Source organism: Culex pipiens, chromosome 3, assembly GCF_016801865.2.
Source record: "Culex pipiens pallens isolate TS chromosome 3, TS_CPP_V2, whole genome shotgun sequence".
NCBI lineage: Eukaryota > Metazoa > Arthropoda > Insecta > Diptera > Culicidae > Culex > Culex pipiens.
Genome location: NC_068939.1, coordinates 50,748,890 through 50,763,861, shown reverse-complemented (window position 1 = coordinate 50,763,861; position 14,972 = coordinate 50,748,890). Strand labels below are relative to the sequence as shown.

The following is a 14,972-nucleotide window of genomic DNA, read 5'->3' as shown; positions in this document are numbered from 1 at the left end:
AGTTTCACGACGGAATTGCAAAAATATTTTTTTTAATTTCAGAAAATCTACTACAAAATTGTCAAAGAGACAATGAAGATTGGACCTCTGGTTGCTGAGATACAGCGGCTAAAAGAAATAGAAACAGGAAAATTGAAGTTTTCGAAGTCTCACCCAAACAGCCCACCATTTTCTAATGTTGATATCTCAGCAACTAATGGTCCGATTTTCAATGTTAAAACATGAAACATTCGTGAAATTAGGCGATCATTCTAAAAAAAAAATATTTTGAATAATTTTAAATCAAGACTAACATTTTAAAAAAAAAGTTTTGTTCTTTTAAGTTTAAGTTAAATTAAGTTTCATCAAAATGAAGATTTTTAGAAAGTAGTTTAACTAACATGTTTGGACTGAAAACTCTTTTTGGCTTGAAATAATTTGCTGCTTTTTCAAATATTTTATTAAAATGTTAATGAATTTTGAAAAAAACATTTTCAGAATTAAATCAGTTTAAAGCACTTAAGTTTAATTAAAAATTAAAGCAAAGAAATATATGTTTTGCTAAATAATGGATGAATTTTGAAAAGCAAAAAAAAGATTCAAATATTTTGTTCTGAATCTTAAAAACCTGACTGGAAGAAAACAAATGCTTAAATAAATATTCTAGCATAATCTTCACTAAGCAATAGTGAGAGATAAAAACGCTCATAAAAACGCCTCCGGACACTTAGTTTCGAGTAGAAATCTCACAATCAAGAGGCAATTTCATTGAATATTTCAACATAAAAAAAATATTTAAAATTGAACATACAACTTAAAAATGTGTAACAGTGGACTCTTTGGCTGTCGAAATTCCCCATATCAATATTGCTTCAGCTGTCAATAATTTTTTCAGTCCCTTCAAATAGATTGCTTTGATTTTACGTTCTATAATTTGATATCTCCCGCTCTCGGCGGTCCCTTCAATATCGACAACGAGAGAGTCCACTGTTATTAGATTCTAGATTTGTTTGGTACCTAATTTTATCATGTCATAATTTTAAATCAAAGATAAGAAAAAATACAGAAACAAAAAAAAACATTTTTTTTATAATTTTATCATTAAATAATTTTACTTGAAAATATTGGTTTAAAACCTATGTTTCATTCTTTCAAAACCCGAAATTTCTATGCAATTTGAGGACAAGCAAACACAAAAAATGAGGTTGAATCGAGTGTTGAAATCTTTGAACCACTTGGGATCTTCCTGCAATATTTCAGAACCATGCTTGTTTCAGTTTATTTGTAACTCCGTTTCAAAATTCAAAGTAATTGTAGATTCCATTTTATTGAAATACTTTTGTTTAATGGAACCAGATTTTTGTGCTTTTTTTACAAAAGCAAACTTATTCGTCATTTTCTTAAATAAGTTGATACGAGGAATCCTACATGGGCCGGGTTCCATAATAATTACTAGACCAGCCCGCGGGCCGCAGTTTGGTGATCACTGCTTTAGAGCATTTTCATTCATATGAACTCAGCTACCCAAAATAATTCTGAGGATTTCGGATAATCGAGTCTTGACTGTACTGAGTGTTTTTGGAAGTCAGTATTTTATTTGTGTAGTATTTTACATTTACATTAAAGTATTTTTTTTCTGAAGTGTTCAAGTATTTGAAAGAATATTTTTAGCATTTTTAGATTTTTTTTAAGATTGTAAAATTGAAGGATGTTATTTGAAGCAATTGAAGTATTTGAATAATTTTATTGCAAGTATCTTAAGTAAATAAAAAAATTATGTGTTGGAGGTTTTTTTTTAGTAAGTAAAACATAAAGATTTATGTATTAATTTTTTTTTCAATTATTGCATCAGCAAAGCATCTGGTGTTTTTTAAAGGTCCAATGAACCAGTTTTTCCATTTTGTGTGTTTATGAGACTGCCTTGAGTAATGAGTACTGTAAACTTGGGTGACAAAAATTTGGGATAGTCTATCAAAGTCCTCCCGGGATATCAATGTCACCCCAGTTTATAGTATAAAAAAAAACCAAAAAAAAACAAGTTTTAGAAACAAACGTTTTTTTTTTCATTTTTAACAAAAAAAAAACATAAGGTTGAAAAAATAACTTGTTTTTAGGACCTATTATTTCCGTATAATATTCAATTGTGAAAAAACTGCTGACATTCTTTGAAAAGAAAGCCTCCGCAGTACAGCCCACCGCAACTCGAAATTCCGCACAGCGGCCAGCCCCGCCAGCATCCGCACAAACAAAACTCCAAGATAACGGAAATGTGCGTACACATTTGTGGCGAACGCCGCCGTAGAGACAAAACGGTCAAACGCGCGGCGGGGCTGCTGCTGACCGTGTTGTTTTGTGTACTGCATTCAGCCTATTTGTTGCCACTACCAATACACGCGTCCCCAGAAGCACAACAACTCTACTGACACACATTGACAGCGGCGGGCAGACACGGAGTGCGTTTTTCTACGCAAGTATTTTCATGTTGTATTTTTTTATGGCCGCGTGCACGCACAATTCTCCCCTCTCTCTCTCTCTCTTATGCAAGCGAAAGTTAAAGCACCGGAGAGCGAGCGAGAGAGGGAGAGAGAGCAGGGCATTTAAACCTTCCGGTGCGTAGAGATGCGAAGAAAACGCATTCTCCGGAAGAAACGGCGAAGGGGTTGTTGTTTTGGTTGTAGACCGAAACGCACAACTCCACACCGAACCGAAGCCGATGTTGTAGTTGTTATGGTTTGAGCACACGCACACACGATAGCTGTGCGGAGCAGCGTGGAATGCAGGTCATCGCTCAGGACAACGGAAGGTCACAAGCTGCTCGAAGCGAAGAAGTGAATGTCTCCAGCAGGTTTTGGTCTCCGACGATCTCCGGGAGATTCTTCCCGCGGAGGTTGGTGGAGCGGGCAGCAGCTCTTCGACAACCCGTCGTTCAACGAACACCCGGTTCTTCGACATCGCTGCGAGTTGTGTGTGTATATGGTTAAATATGCATAAAAGCTAACTGTAAAAGTTAAGCTGTGGAATGTAACAAGTGTTTATCGCGCGGCGCGGGCTATTCGTTTGAAGATGGCCGTCGAACGCGGACGGGTCGACGGACAAGTGGTCGACGACGAATGCAAGTAACAGTAGGAGGTCCCGGAATCTTGTTCCTTACATCTTCTTCGAGTCGTCGTCGTTGGTCAGTCGCCCAAGATGAAGAGAGCGGGACACAACAACAACAACAACAAGGAATGCCGTGGAACCGCGCCGTTGACCGTTGATGGCCAAGCCGCGATGACGCGGTGTGGTGTCTTGAGTAATTGATGGCTTATTACCCCGGCGTGCTGGGAAGAGCCGTTTTTGCATAAGACGCGCGCGATCCCTTTCGAATATCTTGCGCGCGGTGTTTGAATGAATGGAGACTTTGGTGGGAAACGAAACCCGTTTCGATTTCGGGGTCGGATGAATGGAGCTTGAGTGGTGCTGGTACCTGCGTGGTGTTAGACACTAGGAAATGCTGTGAACTAACGCTTCTCTAACGCTACTAACGCTAACCTTGCTTTCTTATAGAACTTGAATGAGAAGCTGTGAATCTACCTTGAATTACCGACAGCCGAGTTGCACTATTGATCTTCAAACGCCGCTAACGCTAACCTTTCTTTGTTATATAACTTGGATGAAATTCTGGGGATTGCACGGTCTTCAGCAGTGTTGGGTGACCAGCACTCTACCGAGCAGGTACCTGAGCAGTGTTAAACATTAGAAGCTCCTTGGAAGGTAGCTTCGCTAACGCTGCTAACGCTAACCTTTCTTTCTGTTATAACATGCATGAAATGCTGTGAAACTACTAAGTTGACGGGTATCCGAGTATCCCTAATTCTCTTCTAACACTACTAATGATAATCTTTCTTTTCATATAACTGTGATGAGATGATGTGGGTTAAACGGTCGTCAGCAGTGTTGGATGACCAGCACTCTACCGAGTAGGTACATGTGTGGTGTTAGACACTAGCAACATCCTTCTTGTCCGGTAGCTTCTCTAACGGTACTAACGCTATCCTTTTTTTCATATATAACTTGAATGAGATGCTGTAAAAACCTACTAAGTCCTACGGATAACCGAGTAGCATTTATGCTCTTCTAACGCTACTAACGCTAACCTTTATTTGCAATGAATGTAGTGGATTGAACGATCTCCAGCAGTGTTGGGTGAATGGTCTTCAGCAGATATCATCAAGGATTTTTCACCAATTATCCCAGATATCCAGCAGCCTTCAACTATCCGGATGCTCCAACCCGTAAGTACGCCGTAAAGCGGTAGAGCGTTAGCGCTTCCCAAGAGTCGTAAAGCTACCGTAACTTCGCACACAGTTCGCGAAACAACCCCGCCGCTTGTGCGAAACTTTCACTAACCCAAAACCTAACAGTATATTGGACAAGTTCCCACCGATTTCGCGAATCGTAAATCAATCGTTCCGTCAAAATAAGGTATAAAAACAAAGCGAATTGAGCGTTTAACACACCTGTGCCCGCGGAGCGGAGCAAACTCCCAAGAAACAAGCCCGTAATCAACAGACACACATAGGTATAAAATCATTTAAAGCTTTCGCTCCACCGACCAACAAGTGCTTCGCCCCAGCAAAAAAAAAAACGAAGCTCATCGAAACTCGGCGCGAAGATCATCGCTGATGATGATTGAACTGTACTTTTTCACTCGCTTTGTTTCCTAGAGAGCTTTCGCAAATGCGCCAAGATTTGCGGTTTTTCCCCCTCCGACTTCTTTGAGTTACGCACGGATGATTTTGGCGAAAATCTCTCACTCTTGAAGCAAGGCGCGTCGGGAGATTTAAACAGCACTAGCTGTTTTAAGCTGTTCTACTGGTGTGCAATTTAGTTGCACCCAAAACTGGGAAGTCAGTGCTTTGACAAGTTCAGATGGTTGAGAGTTGAATGGTCTCGGTTTGAACTGAGAGGTTTATGCTCCCGGATTAACAATCTTTACACTTCAACACAAATTAAAACAAACGTCAACCAAAACAATTAGAATGGTTGAGAGTAAAATTGTCTCAATTTGAACTGAGAGGCTCATCATCATAACGAGAGCAAAATGCTCTCAAATTACCGAACGTCAACCTAAATTTCGTTGTGCACAGATAAACTTTTTCAGAGTTCAGAGTAAAATGATCTCAATTTTAATTGAGAGGATTATGCAAAAGAAAAGAGCATAATGCTCTCGAATTACCGATCACCACACGTCAAATGTTGTTTGCATGAATAAAACTTTGAGAATAAAACTAAGAGTAAAATACTCTCGACCGTTTCGAGAGTACCAGATTGAGATTATTTCCCTCTCAGTTGAGTTCGAGAACTCTTGTTTGGGTGTACGGCAACACTCCAAACTCCGACATTTTTGGTGGGAAACCCAAACCCGAGATCATGCACCGGAGGAACTTTAAAATTGCGGAAAATAATGAGACCAGCGCGCGCGCGCGGGAGAGAAATTTGCGCGCTTTTCTGCGCCGGCTGACGGCTGGTAGCAGTTTCCATTTGCTCTGCGTTTGATTCGCACAAAAGCAAGAAGATGATCAATCAACGTGAGCGGATCTTCACGCGAATCTTGAACCCCTCCAAGTCGGGGTGATGACGCCGCGCGAATGTAAGGTTTGCCGATTCTCTCACACTTTTTGGTGTTTTTTTTCGGTTGTTCCTTTCTTTGATTGGTTATTGACCCGGCTGAAATTGGGGTTTGCTGACCGTATGTCAGGTTGAGCCGACAACAACAGCAGCAGCATGGTGGAAATTTTCTCACCATCGAGGTGAATTTTGCGCGCCAATAACTCTGCAATCAGAGCTGGGAAATTGCACGCCTTTGGCGCGAAACGATGCCACGATTGAGTGCAATTTTGGAGAAGCTTGCAAAATTGAACTTGTAAAAATTTGATTCAGATCAAATATGAAATATTTGTGTTGCACAAACAAACGAAACTAATAAAAGATCTCGATGCAAGCAAGATTCGAGCCGGGACTCTTTGATTGGCAGACTATCTCTTTACCACAATGCCATGAGAGCTCGACGGCAGAAGAGAGGCAGAACGCAATGACGTTCTTTGTCGCTCTCTTCCACTTTCTTTGTTCATTTGTCGCCGCCTGCTGAAGCAGTATTGGTGAAGCGTTGAAGCGAACAAGTGAGCTGCAAGAATGGTTAGGTTGACAAAATAGATTTTTTTTTTTCATATTGACATAATAGATGTCAATAAGTGTAGTAATAAAGCGGTTGCAACTGATGTCAGAAAAAATTTTTTTGGGTGTAGGTAAAATCAAGGCGAAAAAAAAAATGCAATTTTCGTGCAAATGAGTGCGAGATTGAAAATAAAAAAAAAATTAAAGTTTCAAATCAAATTCAAAATACTTTTTCTAAGCCCAATCTGTCCCCAAACTACGCTCCTGGAACAAAGTCGGCGTCGGCGCTGTCTTTAAAAAAAACCCACAACACAATAACAATAACATCAGCGATATGTGCATTCCAGACCACCCGGATTATTAATGACCCGCGATCCTCTCGCGGGCACTTCCCCCCGGATATCTTCCCTCCTTCTCCATTTCCATTTTTGGGTACAACTCTCCACTCAAAACGGTGAAGAAAAGAGAGACGGAGAAAGCTGACGGAAGAAACCTCTGGAGTGAGAGCGAGAGAGTAGAAAAGTGGAAGAGGGAAAAAACCCGCCAGAGCTTCCAATCAACGGTACATTTCTCTCGAGTCCGCGCGGGTCGTTTGTCCCGTTCTGGCGACCGATTCGCTATCTCGCTGGACACTGGAATCTGGCTTCGGGCCGCGTCGTCGGAACCGGTTCCAACTGCTGCGCACCGCCAAGCGAGGAGAGTGGAACCATGCACTCAGAAAAGTTTTTGTTTACTTTTCATCGATTGTTTTTACACTGAATGTCGGAGTTCGTGATTGTCACAACAAATGTCAAATGAATTGAACTGGTTGCCAACGTTAAACCAGCTGTCACGCGACGAAAAGAGTGTAAAAACGAGAGCGAAATTTTCTCACGAAGCTGCTCACTTGTGAAAATGTTGCATGAGCATTTTCAGCTGTTTTTTTTTTTGGAAATTTTGCGATTTTCAACACAAATTGATAACTTTATCACGGTGTCAACTGCCCGCAACCGTGTATCGTGTCTCCATACTCGTTTCTTCCCAGTAGAGCTCGTGTGCAAATTCCAAACAACTCTCTCGCGAATCTTCCCGAGACACCTGAGCAAAGGAGGGAAGAACCGAGGGGTCCTGCGGAATTCTTCACACGATCGCGATCGACTTTTTATTTTATTTTCTGTTTTGTCTTTCACCTTTCCCTTTGAATATGTTTTTATTTTTTTCTTAAGATGTTGTTTTCGGTTGATCGGGGGCTTCGAGCGGGGGGCGCGACACTCGTTTAGGAATTTGGCCTTCCACCTTCGGTGGACCCCTCGAAGGATCCTTTGCTGGAGAAATGAAAGATCGAAGAGAAACAAATCTCGTTCTCTCTCTCCTTTCGATGGACCCCTCGTCCAATCGAAAATGTTAGAGTTTGGCGACAATCTGTCAACATCGATGCCTTGACAGTTGGATAGACAAACTTGAAACTTGTATGCAATATTGGGGAACCATCGCGCTCTCCATTACAACAATCCTTACAAACACAACAAGTTTAATCATCCATGCCTCTGTGTTAGTGATAGTGCCATCTCGCTCGTTCGCAGCTGGAATGCGGGTTAAGCGGTAATTTCATCGGCTTGAATGTTGATGATTGTCTTCTTCGTCGTCTTCTACTTCATCTTTTTCGACAAGCACTATCTTTTTTATCGAGCCCTAGATGTTGCCCAATTTTGTGAACTTGTTTTTTTTGCTGCGCATTTCACAGAAAGTTAATGCTGCCACGGTAGGAACTTTATGGAGCAGTTAAAATAGTTTGAGTCTATTTGTGTGTGTGCGTGGCTTTTATGGGACAGATTAATGATTTTTATTTGCTCGAGCATGATTGAAGAACATTGTGTAGAGTTTTATAGCTACACTACATTTTAGACTGACGAGTGCGGTTCATTTTAAAAAATTAGCTGGAGACAAAAAAAATATAGCAAATGTTTGCAAATGCATTAAATTTAAAAAAAGATTTGTTAAAAAGTACTAAAAAGGATTTGAAAATTAAATTTTCCAAGGGAAAAGCAAATCTCACAAAAGAGTAATAAACCAGTTTTTTTTATTTAAAAAAATGACAGTTTCTTCATTTTTAAAATAATAATAAGACGTGATATCTTAGTCTATAATACAAGCTAGTATTGGTAATATGAAAACCGGTAGCACTCGAGAATGTCATTTGTTTCTCGTTATTTAGGTATTGCTGTATCTCGAAGCTGATACATTGTATCAAAAAGTTGTAACAACAAACTTGTAGTAAATTCGACGGATTTTTTAAAAACTAAAAACACTGAAAGAAAAATGCACACAATTTTAATGAGATTATTGGATTTTTAAGTTTAAAAGTAAAATTTCAAGATTAGCCCACCGAAATGATGAAATTAATTGTAAAGTTATCCTAACTTAAATAAAAATGCCTCACATAAATTGCGGAACAATACGCCTTTCGTGAAAAAAATACAATAATCATTTAATAAAACAATGTTTTCAGTTATCCAAATGTCAACATATTCAAAAATTAACAAAAACATTATTTTCCAGACAATTTAACCAAAAATCCTCAATACTGACCATTGTCTTGAATTTTATTGCAGCGTATTTAAAAATATTGTTTTGAAAAAAAAACGTTGTTTTTGGCCATTTTAGGTGGTTTTTTGGCCCTTTTCATATGTAAGACTTGATATTTCAGCCTTGAATATATTTTTTTATCGAAAAGCACGCCCAATTTTCAACTAAATTGCTTTTACCCACATTCCAATAGGACATATTGGATTGTTGTTATTGCTAGCTATACAATGTAATTGAGCTTATGCCGAAGTGTAAACAAAGATTCTGTCCAGCTCGATCCTAATGTAAACATCAACTGACGTGAGCAGAATAGACACATTGTTTACACTTCGGCATTGTCCCATTAACATTGTTTTGCTTGATAGAATCATTGACTTAGGGAGCGTTCTTTAGTAACGTAACGCAAAAACATGATTTTTGGGGGGGCCCCCCCCCAACGATACCAAATTTCTATACAAATTTCAAAACAAATGTAGAGGCGTAACCCGGGCTTCGCCCCCCAACACCCTTCAAGAAAATACTTGATTCTGAAACATTGTTTCATCAAACATATTTGGATTAAATTAACCCTCTACTGTTCAATTTTTTCTCGTTTTTTTATTTTTCCCTTGTTCAGGAGGTCATTTTGAGCAACTTTTGTTCTGCGAAAAACTTTACTTCTCTAGTTTTATGTTTTTCTTGCTTCATTTTTAGTATTTTAATATGCATTTATCTTGTTTAAATTATGTTTGCTTTTAATAGTATTTGGCCTGTACTACCACCTCCTATCATTACATTTTGCCTATCTATTTTTTTCATGTTTTAGAGCCATTTTGTATTTTGTTTTGCACATTTTCTGATATAAAATGGCACCATTATCATTTAAATTGTTAATAAATGCGTAGAGGCATAGTCTGGGACACTAGAAAATTTACAATATACTTCTTTTTACTTAAAATATAGGAAATGTTAGTAAAAAACACAGCCAAAGTTGACACCTTAAAAACTGAGATTTTTAAACTCATGAATTTTCTAAAATTGAAGAGTTCTTCTTTCCAATACAAAATTGGTTCAATGATTATTAATTTAACAATATTTCACATAGAAAATGTTTTTTAACCACTGATTTCAAATAGACGAGAAACATGATGAAAAATTTGGAAATTTTTTAGAAATTTTACAAGATTCCGACATCCAAGATTGGTTAATTATTCTTCTAATTGGTTTGGTAGACAACTAGGAAAACCGCATCTAACTCCATCGTACCTCTAATGTTTGCATATCAAACTCTGACGTTTAATAACAGCTCATAAAAAGCGTTATAAACATATTTTTTTCGCTATGTATTTTTCAAAAATTCTATCTTTTTCTTTTTTTATTGCATGATTTATATATATTTTTTTAGAAATTGTTCAATAATGCGCAAATGATTTACTTACTATTCTTCATATCTAATACAGATAAAATGAGATACCTGTGAAAGAGAAAATAACGGACCAGCGGGAACTCTTACCTGCAGAGAAAAAGAGAGAAAGAAAAACAAAACGTTAGTTTTGGCTCCAAAAGCAATAAATCGACTATTAATTCCTATTCAACGTGCACACGCAATTGTTAACCCAAACGTGGCACCCAATTAGTCTAGAAATTCCTTCACGTCTTGGTCATAATTCCGTACTCCTCCTGGTACTCGGTTGATGGACCTCCCCACTGCCAGTTGGCGCCAACTTTTCCCCTGCTAGGTTGTTGTAACGTGGAGTGCAAAAAGCCCTACCCAAAGACAAACAGCGACAACAACAACAACACTGCGTCAATGTTGCAACATTGGAATGTGCAGCGCAAACATTGCTCTATGCTCGGCGGCGACCAACGACCGCGGCAGTTGGACATTCTCGCACTAGATGGCAGGCAGCGCACGCACGGATACCTCTTTATCTGTGTGTGTGCTTAAAGTTGTGTGGTTGCATTTCACCGACTGAAAAACGCTATAGTCTATGTTTTCGAATCGATCATTGCCCTTCTTCGACGGGGCGGGCGCGCGTTCTCAAAGTCAACAACAACAACAACAACAACAACCAACAACCATTTGGCAGCACCAGTCGGCTGTACTTGTATGCGTTTTTTTGTTCATTGCTCACATACAACGTGCGTGCAATTACAGTGTGTGAGGAGGTGACCACACAAGAATTGGGTTCGAGGGTAAGGGTGTGTGTGTGTGCAAGTGAGTGTCTGTTATTATTATGGGCGCATCGAAAGACCAGCATTAATTTTCGGGAGCATAAATGCAATACAGAGATAGCAAAATAAAAAGGAAAATACACTCAATGCAGTTTAAAAAAAAATAGATGATCACAGTAAAACAAATCATCTTTTATTTCACATGAATATGTAATTTTACTACTAAAAATATGTAAATTCACCAACATATTGGTGATGCCACTTTTTCAGTCTAAATACTCTAAATTGAGGTAATTTTACATCATAAAATATGTAATATTAGACCTACTAAATTTAAACTACCAAATGTACACAATCTTTTACTGTGATGCACAGAGAATATAATCATGATAATATTACATCTGGGAAGGGGTACATCTTTCATGTCAGAAAAATGTGTAATTTTACCACTTTTCTGTTATAATATCGCTTTTTCAGTCTAAATTTAGGTAAAATTACATCATAAAAGAGGTAATATTCAACCTTTCAAAATTACACCTTCCAAATTACACAATTAATTTACTGTGTGTTAAATACCTTAGAAAAAATGAGTATTTTTACCTGTTTTTTACGATTAAATGCACTCTTTCATCATATGAGTTGGGGTAATATTACATCATTAAAGAGGTAGTATTACACCATAAAATTTAACACTTTCCCTAATTAAAACTATTGTTAACTTTAAAATTGAAATGTATTGTTGAAGCACGAACTGGTTTATTTAATCAAGTAAGTTTGGTAAGTTTTGTAATTCCCAAGGTTGTTTTCTGAAAGGTTTTATCAATATCCTCATCTCAGATATCAAGACGCAAAATCGATCGGAAAATCTCTTTTATCTTATTTTGACAGAATTTCATAAATATGATCGGAACCTCAAAAAAGAGGCGTCAACTTTATTCTGTCTGCCAGCAAATTTCCAAGAACAAGGTCAGTTTTTAAAAGGCAAACCAAAAACGGTCGATGAAAAAGCGGTTCCTCAAACATTCCGCTGACAATTCAACTGATTTTGCTGATTCCGGGCTAACTCGGCTAACGTTATACCTGAAATAATTATTTTTTTCAAAAAATTACAATAAAAAAAATGGTCCTTTCGATCAAATCCAATATTTTAAAAATCTTGATGTACGGGTTTAAAAAAAATATTTTAAGTGATAAAAAATAAAATTGTTTAAGGGTGTAACTATTTTTTCTGAAAAGTCCTAACCAATACCAACAAATTTGCCCAAGACACCAAATTGATCAGAAAATTCCTTCCTATGACACAGATTTTACATTGTTTGTTTCCATTTTTTTTTCAGCTGCCAAATTTCTGTAAAGACATCTAAAAGTTTTGGTCAAATCAATTTTAAAAAATAACAAATTTCAAGAAATCGGTCAATTTCGTGGAGAACTACCCAAATCAATCGAACCAGTTCAGCAACAAAAGCGGAATTTCGAAACCTCTTCAAAGGTGGTGTCAATTTTCGCTCGTCTGTCGCTGCAAATTCCCAAGAACAAGGTCAGTTTTCGGTTGCTCAAAGTCAAAACACTCAATGTTGAATTCCGCTAACAATGCGATTTCGAATATCGCTGATACTGTGGGGTATAAGTTGGCCACCTTAAGGTTCATGCACGCGACGACGATTCACGGTTATGTTGGGTGCTAAGCGATTTCATGATTTGATGCCGTTTGTATTAGTGTGTAAACTTAACTGGTTTTCGACTATATTCCGGCTTTACCAGAATTACACTGCTAAAACTATAAATTTAGAAAATATTTTCGAATTTGTAAAAATCTAGTTTTAGTACAATAAATTTTAATATCAAATTGAACGTAACTGTAATCTCTCGGAAATAAGTTTTCCAAAAAGACTTTAATTTCGTTACGAGTTTGGTGAGAACATAACTCAACTTTGAAGAACATTGGAACATTGGAACTTTTTCAGCCTATTTCTATTATCGGCCTATCAGCACTTTGATCACGAATTACAGCTTTCATAAAGCGTGTTTGACTGTTCCAAAGTAAAAAATAGCTCAAATTAAAGTGAGCAAGCAACTCTCCATTATTAAAACATCTGAAAATGTTGATTTAATAGTGGAAAACGACAAAAGTGATGAGAATTGGTCGAACGTCTTAAAGTGATTAAAATGGGTAGATTTCCCCTACTTAAAGTACTAAAGAGATAGTAACGAAAACTTGATTCAACCAATGAAGCTTACATTTTAAAAAAGTGATGTGCAAGAATTCTGGCTACCAGTTGCCGAAATAATTAACCGAAAAAATGAATTGTTTTCGAAAAAATCGAGACAAATTCACAGTAAAACATTCTATGTAAAATCGCATGCAAAAGCAAGCGCATCACCTCTGTGAGCAAAAGCATGTAATATTGTATGAGATAACGTGTACACACAAAAAGCATGTAGGGAAGAAATAAATATTTGCTCGCCCCTCAAATATCATCAATCCGGTGAAAGTGATATCCAGCTTACCAGGTTCGCGCCCCAACTCTCTCGGCTATCTCGCCGCTACGAAATATTTTGGATCAATACCGATGTAGCTGTGTGAATCCCCATACATCGTATATAATTACTACAGTATATGGCGTACGGGAAAGCTACTGGTACATTGGCGTTGAAACCCAACTATCACAAGACGGTGAGATAGCCGAGATGGTAGGGGCGCGGACTTGGTAATCTGGATATTACTCTTACCAGATTGTGGTCATTTTTGGGGTGCGCATTTTTTTCTTCTTTCGTACATGCTTTTCACCTACACGTTTTCTCATACAATATTACATGCTTTTCACTCACAAATGTGCATGCTTTTGCATGCAATTTTACCATCGAATTATTTTTTTTTTTTTGCTATGCAACACTGCAAATCAAAGGGCTTTGAACCGATTCTCGGCGTCATCTTCGATTTTTGCTAGGTCATCTTTTTCTTGTTTTTGACAAATTCTAACTTCGCTTGTTTTGAGTGCCAATACTGCAAACTTTGGGAAGGGGGTTTAAACCCACCACATTTTCCGGCAAATTTTGGATGCAACTCTTCTCCGCGGCAGCAGATTCCACTGTTCATCCAAGACATGTTTGCTAGCGCCTATATGTTCCGCTCTGCTTAAAGTTGAAACTCGTAAACGCCCAATCCCTTGGTCGGCGGCCAGCCAATCATGTGTGTGTGTGTGGTGGTTTTTATTTACTCGCGTGTTTATTATTTATGTTCAACTTCAAACAGAGAGACGCACAGCCCGAAAACGCTGGCCCGAGTCTATGAAGCGATAAAGATTTTTTTTTCTCGTTCGTTCGTTTGCTCGTTTCTTCTCTGGGGCCCCTTCGGGGCTTCTTCACAAACTGTTCAAGATTGTAACCACAGCGCGCCCCAAACCCATCGAACCTTCTTGATGGTGTTGCCTTGATCTTCCTCTCTGTTGCTTGCTCTGAAGTCACGAACTATGCGTTACCGCCGCGAAGATTCGGGTGAACGCGGCGAGGAAGAAGAAGAAATCGTTAATGAATGAAATTTTTAAATCCATTGATAAAAAAGAGGCACCACGGAACCTCGGTTGAGAGGCTCAACTGAGCTTTACACGAAGCAGCAGAAGAAGCCCTACCTGGCGAAGATCTTGGAGGTCTCTCTACCTGGCTTGTGTGCGTGACCATGCCATGGAAATCATCTAGCTCAACCTCCTCCCCCCATCAACTTCCCCACTACTTCATTCGATAATGAGGTAACCCCCCTCCTTCTCCTACTCAACGACTTGTTCAAGTTGATTGGGAAAGCTACCGAGCGCGTGATGCTGAAGGGGGTTCTCTCGGGACTCGAGTTATTTAAATTTGAACAACGGACTTTAAAAAAAATAGACTTAAATTAATATTCAACAGGGTAGACCTCCCCCCTTTCCTTTCGCATCTTTCTTGGGGTTGAGAAGATTTCCAGGAATTTTGACGCCACGTCTCGTTTTAACGGGGGATTGGGTTATTTCGTCGAAAAGGTCTTTTCGTCGAAAGTGTGAATGATTTTGCGCGCTCTCAGAGTGGTCAGCCCAAACTATCGGCAAACGATCCCGGATGGACTTTAACGGGAGAGGCGCGTAACAACT

At 38.5% G+C, this 14,972-nt stretch overlaps 1 protein-coding gene across 4 annotated transcripts in view; it reads right to left on the bottom strand.

The window, feature by feature from the left end:
• The window catches only part of LOC120418512 (serine/threonine-protein phosphatase 4 regulatory subunit 1-like), a 242,502-nt gene that overhangs the window by 70,280 nt on the left and 157,250 nt on the right, over nt 1-14,972 (bottom strand). The window lies entirely within an intron of this gene.